The following is a 5955-nucleotide window of genomic DNA, read 5'->3' as shown; positions in this document are numbered from 1 at the left end:
CAGTCTCTCAGCTTAAGGCAATTACAGCTGCAGCTTGAGACACCTCAACAGGCAGTGTAGTGGTGCTCAGCACTTCTTCCCCCTTAGTGTGGGGGTCCATAAGCTCTCCTCTTCAGTTTCAGCACGTTCACTTGGTCCTAGTTAAACATCCTGTGGTCCCTTCCTCCCTGCATTTCCTTTCTGTCCAAGCAGCTGGAAGTCTTCTTCCAGGTCCTCCACTCTCCCTCTGTGACTTCACTACCTCCTTCCTGAGTCTGTTGTTCCTGCTTCCAGCAGGAGGCTGATACCCAAACAGTCACTGCCTCCAGCTGTAACCACAGTAGCCCTTTCTCTCAAATTCTCTTAGGGCTTCCCCACAGGTGCCAGATGGTTCTTAAGGTATGCTGTGTCCATAATTCTATGGATGTTTTTTTTCACCAGTGTCTCTGCGTCCCCTCTACATATTGCAGCCCCCTATGGAGCTGAAGCTACCTACTCCCCCTGCACCCAAATCCTTCAGTCCTAGTGGCCTGTTAGACAGTGACAATTCCACTCTGAAAATCCTTTGTTTTCAAAAGAGCTTTCTCATTTTGCCTTGTTTATTACCTTGTCTTCTGGTCAGCTCTGCCTGCCTTTCTTTCATGGGTCACTGTCTTCTGCTTAAGGCACACTCCCAATGCTTGTAGGGGTTGCAGGCAACTAGTCCCTGTACTAGAGGGATTCAGTTTATTTAGAAGACTCCTGAGTGGGGTGATCTGCAGGGAAGAGATTACACACCTACTGGAAATTTTGGAAGAGTAATGTTTGATGGGTGGACAGCCCTGCTGGTTCTGACCTCAGGCAAGTTAGTGCTTGTGCTGTCAACTGCCCTTGAAAGAAGGGAGCTCAGGGTCTACCAATATCTCAGTTTTTCACCTTGCTTCCATGTGGTGTGATGTGCGTCTTCCATCACTTGAGTGATTGTTCCCTGCCAAACAGCCTGCTTCCAGCAGGGACACCTGTAACATCTTCAAACAGACCAGAACAGCAAGATCTAAAACTAGTCCTCAGATCCTGGAAACCCAGGCCACATCAGCTAGCATACCCTACTTTGGGGTATATCTAAAGCTTCCCAGGTCCAAAGCACCTTCCAGGCCAGAGGTGATATTACCAGACACTTGCAAATCAACATTTAATTGTAATATTGGAAATAGAATAACAAAAGCCTGAAAATACACATGTATATGCAGACAGACATTCACTTAACAACTACTCAGGAGCAGCACACTCCTGCCCTGGCTCTACACTCCCATCACCCTTTCCATCAAACCGCAGCAGTTCTGTGTGGCAGCCCAGCAACGCTGTCTGGCACAGCTGAAAGGGACAGTCCTCTCTCCTCCCTTTCAAGACTTCTAGCCCTTGCCTTACTTATGCAGCGCTTGCACAAGCTCGAGATGAGCTCAGCAATGCAATGACAATTGCTGTTTGAGCAGGGCTCAGGACACAACTCAGCCCACAGCTGCCACTTCCCAGACTGGGTGCAAAGGAGAGCACGTGCAGCAGGACCGACCTTTTGGCTGCAACACAACCCCAAATCAGAGCAAGCCATCCATGACTACACTCCTCAAGATCTCTCATGTTACCTATCTGTTGTGTTCCTTAAATTATGTGTTCCTTCAACATTTGCTGGCTTTTCTCCAAGCCTCAACATCAGTAAAATTGTGTAAATTGTAAACTTTATTCACTCTACACATACTGTATTGGCTCCTTATCTTAGATCTTGCCTTAAGCATTGCATGGAGCCAGTGAATGACATGACTGCCTGCCTTGGTGTTATACTTTTCCCTAGGGAGGCAGCTACTAATTACACCCAGTCCAGCACATTGGCAGCCTGGTCAGCCACAACCCTCAGCCAGCTGCTTCCCTTGCATCAATCCAAGTGAATACGTGGCAGGGCACTTTGCTGACGTGACAGAAACCTAACCTAACCCAAGGAAAAGTTTTCCATATGATCCTTGAAACCACAGATAATTAGGAGCATCCTCTTACACATTGTCCCTTTCAGCTGGGAAGGAGCATACCTGCTGAGAACCTGTCCCTTGTTGTAGTGAGAAGGAGAATGCTTTCTACTCGATTTTCCTCTCCTCCATTTGTGGCTGTGTTTGCTCCTTCCACTACTGAAAATAGCCAGGCTGCCCTGAAATACTGAGCAGAGATTTCTCCCAGAGTTACTGGCTATCCCCAAGGGAAATTATGTGGATTAGTTAGTGTCTGTGAACTCCTTAGTAAGAGAGGAGGGAAAAAAAATCTAAAAAAATATTTGGGTTAGGAATTACTTCTTTGCTCAAGGCATCATTGTAGATTTCTGGTACCCCACCACCCAACCTTGTGGACTATGGAAAACTATATCTCCCTGTTACTTTTTGTGTAGTTTACTGAATTTGCGAGCCCCATTCCTAAAACTTCTTATTCAGCAAAATTGTGAGGGGCCAATGGGTCTGAATAGGAGAGGAAGAGTCAGCCACCTCATGTCTCTCCTGCACAGTCCTATCACCCATGTTCTTTTCTGGGCAATGAGAAAAGAGCAAGGTCCCTTTTTCCTCTACCACCCTGCTTTTGGACAGACTCACAGAGAAACACTTCTTACATTTGGCTCAGGCCTGAAAGTGCAGGGCATGTTTTATCCCCATCACAGCACTTCCGTCTTGAATCTCTTCAGCTCTTTCACAGTAACCTCATGCCCTCAGGTAACCAGGCTTCTGTATTGGAAATGTGTCCCTGGTGGTATGGCAAACTCCCAAGATCATGTCTGGTCATCATCCTTTGCTTTCCTTTGCTCTCTTGGATAATGCTGGGAACTATCTATTGGCAGAGGTGGATAACAGAAGGTGATCTCTGATTAGAAGGTTACATCAGGGTCTGGTGTCACAGCAGTCAGGAGGAAAGAGGCAGATGTCAGTTGGGATGTAGATGGATAGGGAAGCTGAGAGCTAAAGAACAGGCTGCCAGCTTGGACCTCAGAAATTCAGCACTAAAGCACATGAGATGCAAAAGAAACAGACGCAGGAAATAGCAAGTACAGTGCAGTGATAGCACTCATTCACAGGGAACAGTCAGCAGCAGGAGGTCTTTCCTGTACTGACAAAGGCAACAAAAAGAAACTGATTATTTCTCAGACCAGCAGCATGCTCTCCCTGCTGCTTTTGTGCAAAACTGAAGGACAGAATCAGCAGCCTTGCCAGGATCTGGAGCAACCAGCATGGGTTTGAAGGCCTGCAAGAGATCCTGCTGAGGTAGAGAAGCTGAAGCAACCCTGCTGTAGCAAGCATTCCGAGGACACACTGCAGTAAACAGAAACCGTGCTTCCTCCATGGAGGAGAGGAGCTTGCACTGTATCTCCCCATGTCTCCTAGCACAGACCAGCAAAGTGTGACACTGACCTACTGGTCTCTGAGGCTGTCTTGGCTCCTCCTGAGCATGTGCCATTTCTCTCTGTCATGATTTAACCCTGCATCCAAGCATCACACAGCTCACTCCACCCACTCCACACCACCCACTGGGATGGGGAAGAGAATTGAAAAAAGAGAAAATTGGTGGGTGGAGATAAGAACAGTTTAATAAATGAAACAAAGTAAAATATAATAATAATAATAATAGGAAAAAAGGAATTAAACCCAAGAAAATCAAGTGATGCACAATACAATTGCTCACCGCCTGCTGACTGATGCCCATCCCATTCCCAAACACAAGAAAGAAACAAGCAGAGAAGGGGAGCAGCACCACATAACTGATGATGACAGGGCAGGAGCAAGCAACTCAGGTTGAGGCAGTTCCAGCCAACATGAACACAAACACTCCCAATGCACTCTCATCATCTGAACTTCCTCCTCTACTCAAGATGCAGCTTACACAACCTGGCACCAGAGACTCCCTCTCCTGCTCTTCTGTAGCTTCACCTGTCAGGGCCCTGATTGCACTAACATACCTTCACGGTCCAGAGCAGCCTCATCTGTGGCTCTGCCCAAAGCCCCTGCCCATGGGGTTTGGGGAGGGTGTCTTTGCATTTAAACTCAGCCCAAAGTTCCTAGGCCCTGTCTGAGCTACATTAGAGGAGTAGTCATCTCTGGCTGTGCTTTGTTGATCTTAACCTGTAGGCTGGTTTACCAGCCTGACCTCAGGCTTGCCTTGCCATATCACCACACACACACCTGGCACTCACTGGGTCTGATCCTGACCCATTTTGACTGCAAGTTACCTCATCACCATGAGCTTGTCCAGCTATCTCAATTCTTGGTGAAATCCAGCTGCTATGCCAGGCCTGCTGGGCTCTCTGTGGTCAGGCACTATGGGAATGGGCCATGCCCCATGAGGGCCTTGGCTGCTGGCCTCAGGAACAGCCCCTCACAGCTCTCCTTGTCCTAGTGTGCAGCCAGCCCTTACTGCACCCTGACATCAGCTCTCCTGGTATGACTGCCAGGACAGCTGCACCATGAATGGCATCAGGGAACTCAATTTGTTTGAAAATAGCTGTGAGAAAAATGCTATCAGTTACTTTTACCTGCATTGCTTCCCTAGCACATGTGTGTGTGATCCCAAAAATGGCACATAGGCACCATTAAGGTAGTAGAATAAAAGCAACAGAAACCAGGGACTACTGAAGACAAGACTGCTGCCAAGAATGAGCTCTATCAGGCTAGATCAGGCTTCACTATCCAGCTCAGAAACTCATCTCACAGCAGCTTCAATCAGATGTGTCAGCCAGAAGCCTCTCATCTTACTGCATGTGCCTACCATATCAGGCCTCACTGTGATCATACAGTTGGAGCTTTGCTGATTCCCAGAACACAAGACCCTGCTAAATTTGCAAGGCTTTTTCTGCAGGGCTTTTTTTTTCCCTCAAAAACTCTGTTGCTCCTGATTGCATCTCTATGATCTCTATGTCCCAATACTTTATGTGTCTTCCCAAGACCATGGGTCCTAGGTTCCTATTGCAAGGAACCTACTGTCTACCTTAACATCTGTGGAAATGAGTGAAGAAAGCCTTTAAGTTTAAAATGAAAGTTGTCTTGTCCAGATATTAGGACATTTAAGAGCTTCTTTTAGTGACAAGATGGTGATGCAGAGCAACCTCTTTTCAGAGGCAAGGAAATCCCAATGCATTCCATCTCTGTAGTACCATGCTACTGATTAACTTTTGTTGTTGTTCTCATTCTTCTGAACCTCTCATTGCTCTGCAGTCACTTTTTTTTTTTTTTTGCTAAAGCATCAAGTGGACTATATGCCATTGACTTCTAGTTCACAGAACAACCATATTTTTCTATTTTTCTTGCATTATTACTGAATGACTTTCTAGCCAATAACCTACTATTTCTAGGCAGATAATGCAGCAGTAATAAGGGCCATGACATCATTTTTGCTCTGAAGTAATAACTTCCCTACCTTGATTACTGCCTCGTGATGCCTTGATTACTGCATAGCCAAGTAATAGCATCTTGAGCCCTGATTAAATCAGGGCTATGGAGATAGAGAAGAGTCTGAAGGGGAAGCCATACCAGGTGTGGATGAAGTCACTTGGTCTTTCAGCCTTGAGGAAACTGAGGGAACCTCATCATGGTCTTCAATACCTGCACAAGGGGAAGCATAGGGACAGGTACTGATCATTCTCTTTAATGACCAGTGTCAGGCCTAGAGCTGTCAGGAGAGATTTAGGTTTGATATTAGAAAAGATTCATCACCCAGAGGGTGTCTGGGCACTGGAACAGTCTGCCCAGGGAAGTGATCACAGCACAAGCTTGACAGAGCTCAAGAAGTGTTATGACTATACTCTCAGGCACATGGTGTGACTCTTAGGGATATCCTGTGCAGGGCCAGGAGTTGGACTCGATAATCTATGTGGGTGCCTTCCAACTCAGGACATTCTGTGGTTCTGTAAATCATTTCCAAATCACTGTTCGTTTGTGCCAGTGTACCAGGCCCGGTGCCCTGAGGCTGGCTGCT

The sequence above is a fragment of the Vidua chalybeata genome, chromosome 6 (genome assembly GCF_026979565.1).
Source record: "Vidua chalybeata isolate OUT-0048 chromosome 6, bVidCha1 merged haplotype, whole genome shotgun sequence".
Classification (NCBI taxonomy): domain Eukaryota; kingdom Metazoa; phylum Chordata; class Aves; order Passeriformes; family Viduidae; genus Vidua; species Vidua chalybeata.
The sequence above is the reverse complement of the archived record's forward strand: the minus strand, read 5'-3'. Positions refer to the sequence as shown.